Source organism: Pelecanus crispus, chromosome 1 (assembly GCF_030463565.1).
Source record: "Pelecanus crispus isolate bPelCri1 chromosome 1, bPelCri1.pri, whole genome shotgun sequence".
Taxonomy (NCBI): Eukaryota; Metazoa; Chordata; class Aves; order Pelecaniformes; family Pelecanidae; genus Pelecanus; species Pelecanus crispus.
This window is the reverse complement of record NC_134643.1, coordinates 43,538,753-43,558,737: the sequence shown is the minus strand read 5'-3', so window position 1 is coordinate 43,558,737 and position 19,985 is coordinate 43,538,753.

Below are 19,985 nucleotides of genomic sequence, written 5' to 3'. Positions count from 1 at the left end.
TTACATCAGCTCTCTGCTTTCGGCTGCATCTCACTCACCTCCTCCCCCTCCTCCTGCAGCAACAAAACCATCTCCGAAGCTGCGGCAACAGCACATTGCGGGAAGATCTATCAGAAACCCCACCCAAGCTGTCATGGATGAATGTGAACTGGATATGGCTGGTCACAGTCAGTGACAATGCATGGAAGCTCATTTAATCAGTTCACAGAGAGAAATAAAGAACAAAGCTTTCCCTCCTACACACAACATGCATAAAAAGCCTTTGGAGCCACGTCTCCCCTGTTCCCCTCTGCAGCATGTGGCCGCAGGGGCAAGACTCCCCTTCTCCCCCTTCTCCCCTCACACTCGCTCCTGTCAGTCTGTATTTCCTCTGCTCGGCAGCCCAGCGCTGCTGGGGTTTGGAGGGAGCACACACCTGGCTTCGGCGCTGGGGAGGTGCACGTCAGCATGTGGGAGAACTTGAATTCGGGCTTCCTGCTCCCTGCCCGAATTCCCTCGCCAGCAGGATGCTGTGCAAAACTTGACCATGAGCCCTTCTGTCCATTGCTTGCTTGGAGGAAAACCAGAAACACTTGTGGCGTCTTGGGCATAGATGCGTGTTGGGAGGTTTTTGCAGGCTGCTGTAATACTGAGATACCTGTAACCCACCCAGCCTATATGCAGGTGCTCTTTGGAATCTGTCCTTATTATCCGCATGGCTTTGCTCACATTGGTGGGCTTATGCCCACCTAGCTTTGTCTTTTATGAACACGTAAGATACAGAAGACATTTTTACAGAGTATAATTAATGTCATCCATGCCAGCAACTGCAGTGGCATAATTACTGTAATAAAAATCCCATACTTGTTTCTAATTTTAATATTGCCTAATCTCTGACTTCAAAATTGCGTATTATGACATTTGGAGCACAAATCACAATTTTTAAACATATTGGTGTTCACCATTGGCATTTATAAAGTGTTTCTACACACTCACTGTTTTCGTCCTACTCTGAAGGCTGCCTGAGAGCTGCAGATTTCATTGCCAACAGTTCTGGAGAAAATGTGCGCCTCTCTTTCTAAACCTGTCTGCTTCAGAATGTTGGTATGTGGAATCTGGTGACTATTTCACAGATGTGGAGCAGGACCTCCCCATCAGCCATCGGATCTGACCAGATGAAATTCATAACATCTGCTGTTCCTAGTCAGACACAGCTTTCTGTTATTCCAGCTGTTGCTGAGCATGCATTAAGCAGTTCCAATTAGTTAAACCTCCTCCTAATGTTACAGCAGCTTGTTTTTTGCTACAACTGAAGAAATATTTTTCAAACCTTAAAGATTTATTTGTAGCTGTGTTGATACATCCTCTAATAGGCTTTCAGTTTTTAGGCCAAAATACCAGAAGCCACCAACTGCCAATAAGAATAACAGATTGCATAGCATCGCCCCTCTCCAGAATTCAAATAGTGCTAGAAATGAGGAGTGGATTCCCTCTTCTGCACTTAGGAAGAATGACTAATGGAAGGATTAAGACTGGAAATGGCCTGCCGTAAATTAAGACAGAGAAACCCAAACCTTTTGCCCTGGGATCTGCTAGACAATGCTGCCTATTATTGGCTACTTTTAGCTGATGCATCTTTTGCTTCAGATACATTCAGTTCCTACCATCGTTCATTGCTGCAATGCACATGCAGGGCTCATTTTCATTCAGAGGGCTGCAGATTGGTGTGGGTTTAAAGCAAGGATGACTGCTGGAAGAGACCTTTCAGTGAGGTTCCCCCAGCTTTAATGCAGTGTGACATTCCCACCCAGCACTTCGCGGGGCTGTGGATCTCTGCAGAGAGCATCTCCCGGAGGCTTTGCTTATTAGAACCTGTGGCCAGCAGCACCATAAAAACCATGCCTCTGATTTACAGGAACATGAAGACTTTTAATAAGGTCATTTTTTCTTGTTAGTGTCTCTGTCAAGAGAATGAGGCATCATATTTTAATAGCCAATATATTTTGTTAATTATGGCATTTCATTATTTTCCTTTGACCTTGTCAACAGTCAGCATTCTGATCGTGTATATACATTAAATGCATTAATGTCCCTCTTTCTAATGATCCAAGCTGTCAAGCTGGGTTGAATAGTCAGGCAATGACTCTGCGGAATAATGAAAAGATCAAAGCAGTGCCGTGAACTTCCCCAGTTCGTGGAGTATATGAGGCATTCACTTTCTGATATTTCATTCTTGTGACAACAGCTGGAGGAGGGCGCCAGCCTCCTCTCCGCACAGAGATCTGCAAAAACAGCAGCGGAGTAAGCTCAAGCAGTTATCATTGGCACTGTAGTAAACAAAAGCAGCCAGCAATAAATGGCGCAGAGGCATAAGGTTGGAGGATATGGCCTTCTGTGCATTGTCAGGGAAATGGGAGCACTCTCCCTCATGCGGGAGAGCGCCAAGCGCCGTACAGGGGCCTCTTACAACCCAGCTGCACATCTAAAATGGTTTTGCTACAATCACTTACCTTGTGCCTCACTCCCTTTCTGTGCCCAGATCCTCCCCTCCTTTCTCAAGACATGAAGCAAAGAAAATCTCTGAAAAGTCTCAATAACTGTTGTCCTTTTTTTAATAGTACTTCTCTGAAAACACACTGATTTGCGCACTTTTTGCCTAAGAATATTTTCTTATGACAATTCTTCTTCTTCATGTTCCTCATTTTTTATTTTGTTTCTTAATCTGGGAAAATCAGTGCCCCTTTGATAAAGTGTGAAGCTGTTATGGCTTCTCAATAATTTGTCATTTGATCCTTTCGTCAGTGTGGCTCATTTTCTGCGTGGGAGAGGTGGTATCTTCTGCCTTGTGTGAGTTACTAAGGGGAAAAAATCCAAACACATCTAGCATCTGCTATGGTTTTCCTTCCGGGTGTTTGGAATTCTAAATAGCTATTAGCACACATTTTTTCTGCATTTTTTTACTAGGTACAAACAAGCAAATAAACACATAAACCTGATTGCTGGGCTCACTTACTGCAGTCTTACTGAGCTAATTAAAAATGGAAGAATGTGGTGATAACATTAAGGTTATAATTAAGCCAGAATCTATAAATCAATGGGTTCAAATTATCCAGCCAGTAAATTCATCAAGCATGTAATGAAATCAAATCATGAAGTTAACGCTAGAAGCAATGGGGTTGTATTAATTTGTCTTCAGAGCATTTTAAGTTGGAGACAGGCCCACCAGCAGCGACAGCCCACGTGGTTGGTGCCCTGAGCCCACTCACAGAGAAGAACTGCTGACATGAAATGCCCTGAGCAACCCAGCATTTGCACTGGTTTCCTTAGATCCTGGTGGAGGGATGGTGCCCAGTTTGTGACAATCCCACATTGCTTTGCACCATCAACAATTCCACTTTGACAGTCTCTGTTAAATATTTTGGTTCTGATTTCTCCCTTTCCATACAAAAATGCAAGCTTTACTCAGCAGTGAATCAATCAACGTTCATAATAGCTTTTGTGTAACGTTACTTTTTAATTGAGAACCTAATTACTGGTTTGATGGCACCTTGGTGTTTATTTCTGGGAGCCTATCCTCATGTAAGGTATACCCACATGCGCACTTAATGAAGGTGTCTCTTCATTAAACAAAGGCAAAGTGATGAGTCTGTGTTCCTCCTGCTCAGAGACTTGGGACCTGTGAGCTCTCCCATGGCAGTCACTGGTTGCTGTCTGGAACTGGGAGACAGAGGCTCTGCTAAGGTTAATTCCTCAGTGAACTGGCTATACCAGAGGACAAAGTCATTCATTTCTTCTGCCTAGGGAAGGGATGGGGTGATCAGCTGTAGGTGTTGTTGATTGATGGTATAAGTAATTGAGACAACTGTTTCTCTTCTGCTTCACCTTTGCTTTTATAGGGATTGATTCTAGTTTCATTGAGCCCTTTTTTAGAGATGCTTCTTATTTTCAGTGCTCTCCTCTACGAGCGAGTCGCCCCTGGTCACAGGTTCTTCTTAGGTGTCACTCATTCCAGTAGTTCACCTCTCTCCTCACCTCACCCGTAGCCAAAAGCACAGATTTCTTGGCCTGCTGGGCACTACAGTGACTGGACCTGGCTGAGTGTGACTCCCTGGTGCTGGTAGCGGCCTCTCTGGCTAACCCGGCTCTGCCCACTGCCCCGTGGCTGGGAGCGGCATGGCAGCAGCCCCTGGGAAACAGAAAAGCCAGCAGCAGGCAGGCGAGGGGCCGAGGCCACGCTGGGCAGTGGTGGGGAGGAAGGGGTTGTGTTGTCATGGCTGGGTAGCAGATGAAAAGAAGAGCATGGAGGATGTTCATATTGCAGACATTTCTGGAGCTTCTGTGTGATCTGGAGAGAGCAGCTTCCAGGGGGAAGAAAAATGTGGAAACCATGCCTCCTAGCGCACGCCGCACCCCAGGGTGACAGGTGGAGGTGCTTTCCAAGAATGTAGGGGAGAAGCTCTTCTGGGGCTGATCACAGCCCTCACAGCCCCTCTCCATGCAAGGTAAACAGCCTTTTGTTCAATGTGTTGCACCACCTGTCCCATTCTTCAGTACAGTCTGACTCACATTTTATATCCAGTGACTATCCCTTTAGTTCCCTCTATATTTAGTTTGGTTTATTTTGGTTTGAACCATGATGCAGAAGGATATTTGCCTTGGGAGTGTCTTCCTTCTGCCCCATCATCACCACTCCCCCAACAGCTGTTTTCTAATCTCCCTGTTTTGTTTTTAATCTCCTTTTGGGGGCATAGGGATACTATTTACCACCCTCTCAACAAGGCAGCTATTGCCAATGCAGGGGTATGTGTTGTTTGCATTCATCATGAGGAGGAGCTATGCAGAGCCAAATGCAGGCTTGGGAGAGGCAAAAATAATTCCAGCCCAACATATGATTCAGCTTATTGCCAGGGAAAATGATGCTTTGCTGATGACAATGGCATGTGAAAAACACTCTAGAAATATAACTAAAGTATATCCCTTGTGCGCATTGGTAAACATCTGGGGGACTGTATGCAAAAGCTACTTCTAAAACAAGGGAAAATGCCAAGTCCTGCAAATGGGAAGGAACAACCCCATGTACCAATATATGCTGGGGGCCGATCTGCTGGAAAGCAGCTTTGCTGAGAAGGACCTTGGGGTCCTGGTGGACAACATGAACCATCAACATGCCCTCACAGCAAAAAAGGCCAATGATACCCCGGGCTGCATTAGGAAAAGCATTGCCAGCAGGTCTAGGGTGATGATCTTCTCTGCTTAGCGCTGGTGAGGCCACACCTGGAGTGCTGTGTCCAGTTCTGGGCTCCCCAGTCTCTCTTGAGACATGGACATACTGGATTGAGTCCAGAGCATTGTCACTAACGTGAATAATACACTGAAACATCTCTCCTATGAAAACAGCCTGTGAGACCTGGGACTGTTCAGCCTAGAGAGGAAAAGGCTCGGGGGGATCTCATCAATATATACAAATACCTGATGGGAGACAATGAAGATGAGGGAGACAGACTCTTCTCAGCAGTGCCCAGTGACAGGACAAGAGGCAATGGGCACAAATTATATGTGAAATTCCATCTGAACCCAAGAAAACACTTTTTTACTGTGAGGGTGGTCAAACACTGATACAGGTTGCCCATAGAGGTTGTGGAGTCTCTGTCCTTGGAGAAACTCAAAACCCAACTGCACACGTCCCTGTGCAACCAGGTCTAGCTGTTCCTGCCTGAGCAGGGGGGATCAGACCAGATGATCTCCAGAGGCCCCTTCCAACCTCAACCATTCTGTGATTCTGTGATTCTACCTGGTTACCACAAGCATCTTCTGGCACAGGACCTAGCAGGTTTCACTTCTGTAACAAATTATTTATTTCCTTATGTCTTTGTAATCACGCCCTTCTTTAATGGTTTCTCTAATTTTGCAATCCGCTTGGCTGGGAGTAGGGTGCATTAAAAAAGATCTCAATTGACAAGGGGAAAAAAGTACACATCTCTGCATGTCTTGTTTCTCTCACAAGATAACCAAAAATGTCAGGCTCTGAGAGCAGCTTAGAAAATGTGAGGGCAGAAAGCACTTATTGCAAAAATCACACAGACCAAATACACCTCACTGACAGCCAAACGCCTAGTTTGCAGAGCTTATTCAGGCAAGAACCATGTCCAAATCAGTGGCATTTTGCTGGAACAAGGAGCAGGTCCTTGCAGTTATTTTTCAGCGTAGTCTGACATTGAACCTTGTTCATGAAGCCAATCTGGGCTGCCATGTCACTAGATATTTTAAACCAAAGAAGTGGCTTTCATGTAATCAAATCCCATTGACTTCAATGACTTGAAAACAAAAATGCCTGTTTCAGGGGTTTTGACTTCTTTTTCAGCCTGGAAGAACATAGGCACTGGTGTTTGCTCCACGTTCGGTGCCTGTTAGAGAATGGGTAGTGGCAGGATCTACGCTGACAGTCTCATTCCTCCTTACCCAACTGGAACACACCAAGCAGCAGCAGTGACTGCCTTGTTTAGCTTTGCATTTGCGTGTGTTGTGGCTCCCTCCACCCCCTACTACAACTTGGTGGTTTGATTTGCAGAAGAAATTGCCCTTAAATATGTGGGAAAACCAAGTTTTTAACAACAGTTACAGATCACTTTTAGAAAGAAAAGAGGGAAGGGAGGGAGGAAAAGGGAAGAGAGGAAAGAAGGGAAGGGAAGGGAAGGGAAGGGAAGGGAAGGGAAGGGAAGGGAAGGGAAGGGAAGGGAAGGGAAGGGAAGGGAAGGGAAGGGAAGGGAAGGGAAGGGAAGGGAAGGGAAGGGAAGGGAAGGGAAGGGAAGGGAAGGGAAGGGAAGGGAAGGGAAGGGAAGGGAAGGGAAGGGAAGGGAAGGGAAGGGAAGGGAAGGGAAAGAACCCCTAGTCTGATATTTTTTAAAGCAACAAAATAAGGGCGTTAACACTCTAATCTAAGGAGCCATTTTATGCAGGTAATGTCATTTCCACTAAATAGAACAGGGGTTTGAAGATGTGATGGCATAGCAGTAGTGATCTCCAAGGTAATGTAAAGCGGTACGTGCACTCCATCTAAACAGCTGAACGTCCCCTCCTCTAGACAATGCGGCAGAGCACAGACTCTGCTACCGCCACCAGTGCTGCTGGTATTTGCATATACTAAAAGTGGGGACCCCTGAAAATGAAGAATCTCTTGAACCTTAGAAGAAGAGGAAGATAGAAAAAAATCTTAAATGACTAGCAGAATAAGCTAAGGCAGATTCACAGTTGAAATTAATCTAGTACTATGATGAAAAAAGTGTGAGTAACCAGAAAAGACAACCTAGGGCCCCTGTTGGTTCTTGTCCTGAGTTTATTTCCAAATGTGTCAAAGTGACCAGTTTATACATTTAGTAAAGCTTTTGAATGAAAAACCAATTAATATCTCAGTTTCTTCTCAAAGCTAAACAGTGTTCTCTATGGAGAAAGAAAAATAAGTTTATACATTAAAGGATATGTGTCTGTCTGTCTGAGGTTGGGCAAAAATGTAAAATTTTCTATGCTAGACTCATTAAGGAGGAATAATTTTATATTCTACATTAATACAATTTATTCTTTTAGTGGAATATTCCTTTTAGGGGAATATTCTATCCTCTGGCATCCTCATTATGTCTTTTAGAGTAAAAGAAAAATTAGAAATGGGTGTGTGTACATGAAGTTAGCCAACCGCTTTTGATAGTCAATATAAACATCCAGAAGTCTGAATATTTATCAGAGTCTCCTAGATCTGGCAAAAGGGATGAGAATCTCCAGGAGAAATATTTTCCAGACTCCATAATTAAAGACATTTTCTTGGCTAGAGCTCTGGCTGTTCCTCGCTGCTGTATGTAAGAAAGTCCATCACTTCACTGGTACCGAGGCACGTGGTCAGAGGCATAAATGCACCATTTATAAAGTAAGGTAAAGCCAGAGGAGAGAGGTTGAGCTAAATCAGCAGCCCCTCTCCTTCGGGAGTATGATTTATGTTGGCAGCTGGGATCTCCTGATGGTTGTGCCAAACCCCTTGCCAGGCTGGCTCTGCAAAATGCAGGATTTGTTCCTAGAAGGGCAGGACAGTCCAGTGATGAGCCATTAGGGTTAGGAACACACAGTCCTTATGCTACCGGAGAAGAGCTGAAATCCCTCTTTTTCAGTGTGCAGAAACCATTAGCTCCTATTTTCTAGCAGTTATAAAATATTAATCAGAGTATCTATATTAAAAGAAGTTGAAGGATGGCAACAATATGATCTATATAGTGTTCTGTATTCCACTATCTTTAGCTACTTTAAATCGGCAAGCTTTTCTCCCCCATTTTCCTCCGTCACTGGTGATATACAGCCTTCACTGCAGCGGTTGCTAATGGTGACTGCTGTAGCTCAGGCAGATCAAGGCACCTACAAGAGTGCTATCGCTGCTGTACTCATTCATCTGCTTCGGGGCTCACAGTTCACTAGCTGCTAGCTTTGAGGTCACTGAGAGAAATATTTGTTTTTCTTCCTTTGTTCTATTAAGATTATTTTCTGGCTCTTCCAGGTGATCACTGTGTCTTATGATGAAGCAGAACAAAATAAACCTGTGACCTCTAGTGACCGTGGGGCTGTCTGTATTCTTCCAGGCTGATTTAATAAGGGGTAGCAGCTCAAAATAATGTGCAAAAAACTGATCTTCAAGATATGGGAAAAAGCTGATGATGGTGGTCCAGGACAGTCCTACTTCCAGGGGAAAGAGGAGTCTTTTCTCAGCCCTGCCACTGGTTCCCTGCTTGATCATTGCCCTATATCCAGAGCCACTGTCAGACTAATACTTGTAAAATTGCTTTGGGTCCTTAAACTTGTTCCAGAAGTATAAAGTAATATTGCCTCTGTGTCATATATACAGAAAAACATAATGGAAGGAGGAGGTGGATGATGCATCCAGTAGCACAAATAACTTACTGTGCGGGACTTACTACACCCTCAGTTCTGTAGTCTTATTTTTTATAGTGGGTTTCTAAATGCTGATGAAAAAAATCCTCTCTTCACTTTTTTTGCACTTACAGGACAAAATTCAAGACTTGCTTTCATTCAGCATTCCTTTCTCTCACATACACAGAGACAGGCATACGGCACTCCTGGGTCTGAGGGAGGAGGCATCCGGTGTTAATTAGATGTGTTATGTTTCACAGTGTTGGCACAGTCTAAGAACCAGTACAGATGTGCTCTATTGACAGGAGAGATTTTTCTTACTTTGCATCAAAGACATTTACACTGGGGTTTACAAAAGGATTTAAGAGGGTTAGGTGCCCAAATCCCATCACAGCTTAGGTGGAATTAGGGGCCCTGCTGCCTCTGGTTCTGTTGCATAAAATGGTACACGCACGAGTGCACTTCACTGGTGTCACCAGCCATAATGTGTCCCCGGGAGCAATGACAGCGCTTGAAATAGCGGGCTGACCTCTTCCCGATCCAGAGCCTTTTTGCTCCAGTGAGTTATTCTGATGCACCCAGCCTGACATAAATCATCTGTAGTGCCTTTCCACTGCTTCTTTCAACTTTTTTTTTTTTCCAGTGTGCATGTGTGTGAGGGAGAAGGAGAGACAGGGAGACTAAAGGATTCACAAAGGGTGGATGCCTGAGCTAAGGAAGACCAAACACGAGAGGCTTTGCAGGGCAGCTCTGGGAAGGCTGGGGGAAAGCATGATTTCAGAGCCCGGTAAATGAATATTTTATGGAGGCAGAGGTCCTTCCACTGCAGGGATATGGATTTCATAACACGTTAAGGTGCAGTTCGCTCTCCACACACCGGCAGGCTCCTGAGTGAGAGAGCAACCCCCCTTCACTGTGTTTAATAAGATACAGGGAGGTGTTTGGAGAGAACAAATAATGTTTTCAAACTAATACAGTCTGAAAGATGTGTCCAGTTGACAGTAATTTATGCATCTTCTGCCTCAAATTGCTTAAAATGTAGTGAAAGAAAGGCAGAGGTAGGAGGCCGAAGTGTGGAGGGAATGCAATTAAGGGAGGTGAAGTGCTATGTCCACGGGGTTGTACTATGCCCCTCTCTCAGCCAGGACCTTCCTGCCAAATTAATGTCCTCGGGCTCATGCTCAGCTATGGCAGAGCTGAACAATGCCCATGGCATCCCACCAGCCTCCTGCAATTACAACTACTATAACCTCAGTGTGGCCTTGTGACTTCTTCAGCCTTCATATGCTCACTTCTGCAGGCATAGCACACGGTTTTCTATTGCTCTGCAGGTTGGAGGTTATTTGAAGAGCTGCCTGAGGGGCTCAGACCCCCAAACGTAGCCCAAAGTTACGTCTGCCCTTGTACAAACTTAGCACAGCTTGTAATTATATGTGCTTGTATATGTGTGTAAAACCGAAATACAAAAAGTGACTGTTTTCAGATGAATTCACATCAGCCTGGCATGCCTGGCAGTCTGAGGCTAAATACCCCTTTCTAATTGCAGGGGCTAATTCCAGCAGGTGGGCAGCCTTCCTTCCCCAGGATGCTCCAGCTGCTGTTTCTTATTCTCTCTCCCCAAATTAGTGGGCTCCACCTAGACCCCATTACAAACTGTCAGGCACACCCTGAACATGGCAGGGAGTTGGGGATAGAGCTTGCACTCCCAGCACCTGTGAGGACGGATATCCCATCCTGCTGTCCAGAGAGTTCCTAGAAAAGGCGAAAATGTTAGGTCTGACCCTAACGATATCTTTCATCGGGCACAACTGTGGTGTTGATGCATTGCAGAGCAGGCGAGTGGCCAAACTCCTCTGAGGGCAGAGACCTGATGTCTAGGTGACCCTCAGCCCAGGGGGGCCCTGAAATGAGAATTTCCGCAGCTCAGCTTCTGGACAGCTGTGGCCTCACTGGCACCTGGGTGGGATGTTAAGAACTGGGCAGTGGGAACGAGACCACAGGATAGAGACCCCAGTGATCTCTGTTTAGAACTTGCTTTATACCATCTGTGTTTCACAGCACATTCTTGATCTCAAACACAGCCCACTTGAGAAGCTAAACAGAAGCTCTAGAAGCACAGATCAATACCTGCACTACTGCTTCACATTTTACTGCTTGTGCGTAATAATTAAATGACTTACCTCGAGTGCCGAGCTAGCCACAGTTTAGGCCAACTCTACTAAACCTTTTCCTTTTTTCACTGCTCTTCCAGTGGTCTTCTAGCCTGACATGCAAAATCTTTCTATTGGGCCAGTCACAGTCTCTGGAACAGATTTTGTTACCTGTGCCAACCTGCACCCTGACTGAATATGCATTCTCTCTGCCACAAACTGTGTTTGCATTATAAAGCAGACTTTTCATTTGAAAATGTGTCATCTTCCATATCCACAGATGTAGAAGGTATGTTTTCATGAATAATTCAAACCCACGATGAGGCTGGAGGGAATACACCTTAATAATGTGCATAAGCATAGAGCCTTGAAGCACCCTGAACTTCGTTTTTGGTATTAGAAAAGAAAAGCATCAACTGATTTGACTTTGATTTGATACTAAGGGAACATTTTATTTGTTCAAATACTTAGGAAATTCAAATCTTGCAGAACGCAAAGCACCTCCCTGCATGCAGGACTTTGAGCATAAGCCTCCCCAGGTGCACAGAGCTTACGCCGTGCCGTCGCGCTGCAGAAGGGGATTTGTGCGGCTCAGACAGCATCAGGAGTAATGGCTGGATGCAGACACTGCTCCTCTCCTTTACAGAAGTTGTTGGTTGTTCAGAAAGCTTCCTTTTGAAGAATATTTTGACCACATAAACATGTGCCGTGTCCAACAGGGTTGAAATTGCACCTTTCCTGATGGGTATTCCCAGGGCAACATTCTAATTGTTGTTTGCTTTCAAAGCTAGAGGTCATCCGAGCTCCTTATGCTAAGCTGCAAGACAGAAATGTACCCATTTGCTCTTCCTGTTTGCAGATAGCCACACCAGATATGCTGAGGACAGTCACGACTGTCATGACTAGAGGGAAAACAAGGACACAACCCATCATGATTCTATGATTCCATGATTCTATGCAGAGGGAGTTTTTTCATTGATTACGAATACTTCAGATCACTTCCTAATACACTTGCCATTTGTCATGGTTTTGCCTTTTGTGTTCCACATTTTGTGCTATTTTGGAAACCTTTTTACACTCTACACCATAACAAATGCTTTGGAAGTTCAGTTATTATTGCAGAAACGTAGGTGTCTCAGCTCTGCCCCCCTAACCTTCTGATTTTGCAGCGTCACCAGTTTTGCTAGAAGTTATGCATTTGCTCAGCTCTTTCATACATGTAAAACTTGCAAGGTCTGGGACATGCTTTGGTAAAATGAGCTTACTGATTCTGTGTGGGTGTCAGCTCAGCTGATCTGACAAGGCACCTAATGCAGACTTCCCAATATCGCATGGCTTATTTGTCCTGATCACGAAGGCCTTCTCAGCAAGGTGCAGAAGACCGGCACAGGGAGCTCACATTGTCTCATTTTGAACAATTCATAAATACCATGGGACAGAATTCAAGAGACAAAATGAGTGTTGTTCTTTATTAGCATGAGTCTACCACATCTGTTCTTTTTTATTTTACCTGCTCGCTACTCCCTGGAAGTATGAGTTATAAAACATTTTAGCAATGCAGAAATATTCATTTTCTCTGTAGCCAGAACATTGAAAGCCACCAGCAGAACAGTAGCACTCATGCCTTCATGAGCATAATAAATCATCATGTAAGCAGCTATCTAACCAGAAGCTTTGAGAATACATTTAAGTTTTGACATTAAATTTAATCACACATCTTATCCAGAGAGTAATACCTAGAGGATTGTATTTACATAACATGAAAATCAGTCATTACTCAAAACTGTGTAGGAATGTTTGCATCAGAAACTACTTGCTTCTCTAGACACAGTATTTGAGTATTTACACAGTTAAATCGGATTTCTCACCCTTCTTGTTGAACTGAGGAAATGTGCTATTAAGTATTTGTTTAGATACTTATAAACATACCTAAAACCGTGTACACAGCCAGCCCAAGGAAACCACACCAGCCTCATTCTGCTTCCTCCTTTGTGTCGGTCGTGTTTTCTCATCTCTTATTTCTCAGTTTAATCTAAATTGTAATCTTGTAGGCAAGTGACTATCTTTAACACCTACTGCCTCTAGCACAGTACTCCCGGCATAATTTGGGTCTTTAGGACTATGGTAGCACAAATATTTAAAGAACAAGTCCTAGTAAGAGATTAAGAGTGCTAGGAAATTATTTCCCCCCTCAAAGATAACTACAGCAATAAGTAGAATGGTTTGGCTTTCCCTAGCTGGTCTGACCTTAAAGAAAAGAGCCTTTCAGGGGAAGAGTATATTTAGTCTGCTTTGTCTGGCACTCTTCTGCTGAGGAATGTCTTTCCAGTGGCCTTGGAGAAGCAGCTGGTCACTGGGAAGAACAAGCTCAGGACAACTAGCCCTGAATCGCTGAGGGCAATCGCAGTCTGTTAAGATGAGGTTCAGTGGAGCTCTTTCATATCGCTCAAAGAGAATGGCATCTTTGGAAAACTGCATTAGGAACCTAAATAAGTGTGTGATCTTCAAGGTTGCAGGTTGCCTGCCACTCAGGTTAAATTTAGACAGTGTTAGGCAGGCCTCACCATGGCTGAAAATCATATTTGGGCTCATAAATGTGGTGTAGGGAACTGAAAGGAGGCTCCGTGACTTAGAAATGTTGTCCACTCTTCCCTAACTGTGGTTTATGGAGCTGTTTCCAGGAACCCATTGAAATGAAAGCCTATTATAATCAGAAGTGTAGTATTTTTTGTTTGCAAGTGCTTTTGGCTTTTTTTTTAAAAAAAAAAAACCAAACTTTTTTCCTTGCAGCCATCCACAGCATCAAATTGAAATCGACCATTTTTGGACAGCAAGTCCAAAATCTGCAAAGCAGTATGTCCATGTGATCCAAGCCTAGCTGGCTTCCCTCTGCACAGAGCACGCAGCGTCTGAGAGCAGCGAGCCCCCCTTCTCCTGCTGCTTTTTCATGTAGGGCTGGCTGATGGGAATGGAGCGCCCCGGGAAGTAAGGGGAGCTCAGACTAATCCATAGCTCTGCCTCTACATTTCTTGACTGTAGCTGGTGTGGAGCAAGGCGGGTATAGCAAGCAAGCTTTCTCAATCCAGCCGGCAAACATAACTCCAGAAACATTCTCCACCTACCCACTATCTTTTCCCAATGCAGCACGTGCAAGTTGAGGCTTTAGAGAACATGCATGTATACAAACACTCCTTTATGGAGGTATACATGCTATTTGTCTGGCTCCCTGGGATGTAGAAGCAATTAGGTAATACTAAGTTACATTGCTTATCTCTCAGTTGAGGGAAAGAGCTACAGAAGCCAGATATCAATTGCATGCAGGGATTAAGGGCATGACCCCAGATGAACCCCATTCATTTTCTCAGCGGCTCAAATGTCATGAGTCTTAAAAATCAATATGTAACACTGAATTATGAATAGTTTTCAGCTGGAAAGTTTGAGAAATATTGATGTGGCTGCTGAGCAGTTGGTACCACAATATTAATGTGAGCTATGAATCTAATTAGAGATACACACAGCAGAAAATTGACAAAGACAAGGTTAAAGTATTGCCTACTGCCTTTCAGAAAGACTCGGGTGAATTGCTTTAAATTTCAGATTTTATATTCTCTAGGTTTAAAATGCAATTACAAAACAAACTAACAGATCCAAAGCTAAAAAGCTGTGTGCAAAGCAGGCACCCCTTTCTTGTCCACAGGGACAAAGCATTTATATGATTAAATTTGTTCTTTCTTTTCTCTTGATGATCTCCATGCCCTTCCATCAATCGAAATAAATTTTGTTTTTCATCTCTCTACTCAGACTTCTTCCTGTTCCCCAGTTATATTTTCTTTTTCTTTCAGTCTTGAGTGCATTTATGCTTTCCCAGTGTTTCAATATATCTTGACCACATGTATGCATAGCCCCTCTGTTAAAGAATACACATCATGCCTCTCCACCCCCTTCTAATACAGGAGAGGAGCTTCTTGTTCAAAACCCTTTATAACAGAGAAGTAAATGACAAGTAATTGTTGTACTCGGTCCTTTCAGTTGCTGGTGGACAGTGGGAGAGGCTTTTCCTGGGAGGCACAATTACTGGCACAACATAGCACGAGTCCTATCAGCTGTGGTGTGGCCCCGCTGCCTTGCAAGAGCAAAGATGTAAGCACACACTGTACATGTCCCAGCCCGTGAATACCTTAGGTTGTTACAGCAGAGGGGGTAGGAGGAAATTCAGTTATAAATGCAGACTTGTTTTCTTACCATTGCCCACAATAAACAGATTTGTAATCCAGTGGTGTGAGCGATCATGGATGTTCAAGAAAAGCTTGTTTGTATCTCAAGCATGGTGGACAATGGGTGAAATTCAGCCCCACATTGAACACATTGGAGTCAATGGAGTTTCTTCTTCTTTGGGCTATTATTTAAGGCCAGTTGTCTTGTGTTCACCTCCAGATTACTCCTGCGGAGCTGCCCATGGTGGGCGCACCGTCGGCTTGGTGGCCATGCTGGTGCTGCTTTGCCGATGTGGCACAGCAGGCAGCACCCACTGCACTGAGGAGGGACACTCCTGAGACCCCCCACTGGCATCTTTCCATGCAATACCCCCACCCCGTAAGGGCTCACCAGCCTGTGAGGACAGTTTGATCCAGGAGCTGCTAAATATCAGCTGGAAGTTCATGCACATGGAATGGAATTCCTGTTTTCTGCAACGGCCCAGTGCCCTCGCAGGGCTTGTTTGTGCCCTGCATGGAACAGAGGAGTAAAAAGTCCCTTATTTGGACTGAACTGGCATCTGTGCCACTTTCTGTGCTGAATCCCCCTCTGCTCTGGTTGCTTCATCACAGGAGCTGAGCTCTGTCAGAGCTACAAATCACTCTGCAGCCAGGGGACTGATGTCTTGCCTCAGTTCACAGAATACCCAGTGGCCCACATCCAAATAATATCTAAAGTTCCTGCTGGCCTCCTGTTGGAGCCCCGTCCCCATGTTCCATCATGGTGGAGGTACTGCGTCTTTCTGAATGGATGTGGTACCAGCTGATACCCAGTTTGCAATGCACAGATATTGCCATTTTAACAGTGCTCTGTGTCACCCTGTGCAATTTAGCCTGATCCTATTTTGCATTGCACAGATCCACTCTGTCTCCTTCATTACCTGTCCACGTACTTGAACGCTGGACACTCAGGTGCCCAGGAGCCATCAGAGGACACAAGCCAACACATCCAATAAGATTTTGTTGTTTTCTGTTTCAAACATCAATCTCAAACTTAATGGATTCAATAAGGTTTGTCTTTTTTTTTCTTTTTTTTTTTTCCTCTTCCTTTTTTTTTTTTTTCCTCATCTATCTCCCTGTGGCAGAACAAAATAGATGTCAGAATGTGCAATATCCACTTTCATGGCCGTGGAATCACAAAAGGCCATAACTCTGGGCTTTCAGGTTCATGGACAGTACACCTGGGAATTCATAGCTAGCTGCAGCTTGAAGAGTGGGGAACTGCAGACAGCTGCATTACAAGTCACTACTGAGACAGAATTATTTTAACGATGGAGAAACACAGCTTTTAAAGTCTAACAATTAATATGAATATCTCCAGAGAGAATACAGAGGAAAAATTAAACAGTGATGTTCTGAGTACAGTTGTGCACCTGCTTTGTTCCCCAGTTCATGTTTACCTGAAGTGTGATAAAATATTTGAAAAATCTTGCCTTTGAAAATCAGAGTACTACATGACTTTCCCCAAGCCAAGCAATGTGAAATGATCTTCACCGCTCAGGCATCCAGCTTTGGTGGGGTTACTACTGAGTTCACAACACAGATGGGCAGTCTTGTTATATAGAACAAATGGGAATTGTCTTTATTAGAGTATTTAATTGGCCATCCCCAGATAATACGAGTTAGGGCAAGGCATGCTCCTCCATAATAAATATTGATGCTGGAAAATGATTGCCAAGCTTTCTAAGAGCTTTCCTTTTGTCTGAGGACTGACTCTTCTCAGTGGAACATGCTCTGCTTATCCTCTGCCTCTTTGACGAGAGCAGCTTCCCCTCCTCTCCCTCTTCCCCTCGCACGCTTTAATCAGTGTTTTATATCATTGACCACTAATTCTGCACAACGTTGAGTGCAGAAGATGTCAGAACTGCAAATAAGCAATGTGTCAGCCTGTCGAAGAAGGAAGAGCTTCCACCCAGTTCCCTACAACACTGTTGCTTTCTGGCCCCTCTCTTCTTTATTTGGCTGAGCTGGAATGGGGGACCCCCTGCCCACAACCCACCTGGTGCTGAGGCCCCAGCACAGGCTGTGCTCAAACCCTGCTGTGTCTTGAGCCCCAGATCACTCCTTCCTCTACAGGAGACCTGCTTTCACGGGGAGGACAGAAGGCTCCATGTGTCCTGTCACGGCAACATGGAGGTCCAGGCGGTTGCATGGGAAGCAGGAGGAGATGTTCGTGCTCCCGAGGGAGAGGAGGGACCTCAAACCTTGTGCTTCAGGAGGGAGGCAGGCTGCCCTGCACCATCCAGCTCTGGTGGTTCCCAGCACAGGAGCAGTTCCTAGGACTTTCCTTTTTAAAGAAAAAAAGCCAAGTGCTTGGGGATGCTGGCACTGCCAGCGCTAGACAGCAGCTGTGCTCTGGCATCGCATTTTTGGACTTCTGTGCCCGCAATTCCCTTGCAGCCCTCAGCTGAGTCCCATGATTGGGGGTTTAATTTGCTTTCATGCAGTTGCACCCTCTGAGCAACTTTGGATTGTCTTTTCAGCTATACCTGCACTTAGTTGTATGTGTCCTTGGTTGAAGGATTATGCATAGAGGCAAGAGGGAGCCCCTGTCTCCGGGAGATACTGCTGCTCATTGCCTGCTGCTGCCGAATACTGGAGTGCAGCCCAGCAGAATTAACCTACAAGATCACAAATTATGCACATTGCAGCTAGGAGTATAATTGCACTACTATTATGTACCCGATTTCTGTAAAATACCATTATTTTACTGTTTAGAAATGTGCCTTTAGCAGCAGCTATAAATATACTTGCATTCCACAGTAGGTTAATTAAACATCAATTAAAATATTTATTGAATAACTTATTAATTGACTATAACTACCATGTTATATGAAAAATTGTTTAGAGACATGAAATTAAATCTTAGAGTTGTGTAGTTACAGCTGATGAAACTGTAATTTTATATGGTATGTTGAGAAGAAGCAATCATACACTTTTTTTAGCCCCTCTGATTTTTAAGCCCTCTTACCTTATGAAACATGACTGTTTGTTTAGATGGTATTTTAAAACATAGGTGACAAATTAAAATGTTGCATAAGCAGTTTCCAGGTTACTTTTTGAAGCAGCAGAGGCGAAGCAGGAGGTGCAGTATCTCGATCTCCGTAGCATTAAAGCACTTTATCTGCTTTTGTGGGGGAAGCGTTTGATATGCACAATGCACTGAGGAGCAAATGACAAAGAGGGATCCCTAGCAGCAGGACTCATAAATTATGTTCCCAAACCCCTCCTCTCAGTGACACCCTTGCAGACAAGCTGGCCCTGCTTTCGTTGGAAGCATCCTCAGGGTTGCGTGGCTTTTGGCTGCCAGCCTCTCCCTTCCCTCCTCTCACCTCAGCATCACTCTAACCTGCCCTTTCCTACTCTCATGTCTACTGCCTTTCACCTTCTCTCTTTTTTTTTTCCCCTGCCATACCACTCACCTAATCAAACTTAACTCATCAGTGGTGATGATAAAAATTAAAGCAGCAGAAACAAACACCACCACCCCTACCAAAGCAGTTGGCAGGTAGCCAAGCCCGACACTAACTGCTCCTACTATTTCCCCTGCTTCATTTGGCAGGACTGTATTTTCAGATGTATAACCCATAGGCTATTTGTGAAAAGAAACACAAAAGCAATAAAACCAGTGAATGCTGCGATTCAACAGCTATGCGAGTAATTACTTCTGTAGGGTTAGACCTTTTCCTTTCCACCTCCAAGCACAGAATTGCTCTGCTCTTGGTGCCGGTCCAGGTTTCTAGAGTTTATTTTGAAAGCATTACTGGGAGTTATCTCTCGTAAACGTTGCTGCTTATCAGCTGCCACACTTTTAATGGTGAGGGATGTCCACAGGAATTAACACCATTTGCACAGAAGAAGCGTGGGCACCGCGTTTGCAGCTTGCCAAACTGCACCAGATTGCATGTGAGCGGTGACGTTCTCCAGAGACACACACACACATGCTCTCCCTCCTGTAAAAGATGTCAGTACCTCTCTGCAAAACTCAAAGCAGAGCATTTTGCTTGCCTCTGGCTTGGGATTTCCCCCCCCCCTGCCCCTCCCAATAGCATCAAGACAAACAATAAAATTACCTTTATAATGAGAAAAAAATGACAGGCAATTAGTACCCTAAAAGGGAAAATATGATGCTATTACTGTTTCTTTCTTGTTATGCTTAATAGATTAACTATGCCTGTAATTTAGTAAAAGGCTGTTTGTGGAGGGCATGTGACAGGGAACAGATGCGGTGAATACTGTTTTTAAATTCTCTTCTTTATTCAGTTACTGAGACTGAGACTCTGAAAGAGATTTCCCCCCAGACCTCCATGGGTTTGATTACTGCATTCTGGTATTTTCACATACTTTAGGCAGTAGTCATGCTACCACGCAGATTTTGGTGAAAACCCCCCTTTTTATTAGACTTTTCCCATTACTTAATATGAAGGCCCCTTTTCCTGCAATGCTTTGTCACAAAATGGAGGCAGAGATAGATTTCCTCATGTTTGGCTTGTACTTCTGTGATCGCCTCCGGAATATTTAGAAACTGAATTTAGGTAAGTAAGCAGCAAAAACCGCAACTTTTATTGAAACCTTGGCACCTCTGAGATCAATAGAAATCCCCTCTTTCAGCAGGGCCAAGGCTTTCTCCTTAGATCTTTTTTGGCTTTCAGAAAGCATGAGGTTGGCTGTTTGGGTTTTTCAACAGTACTTCTTGCGG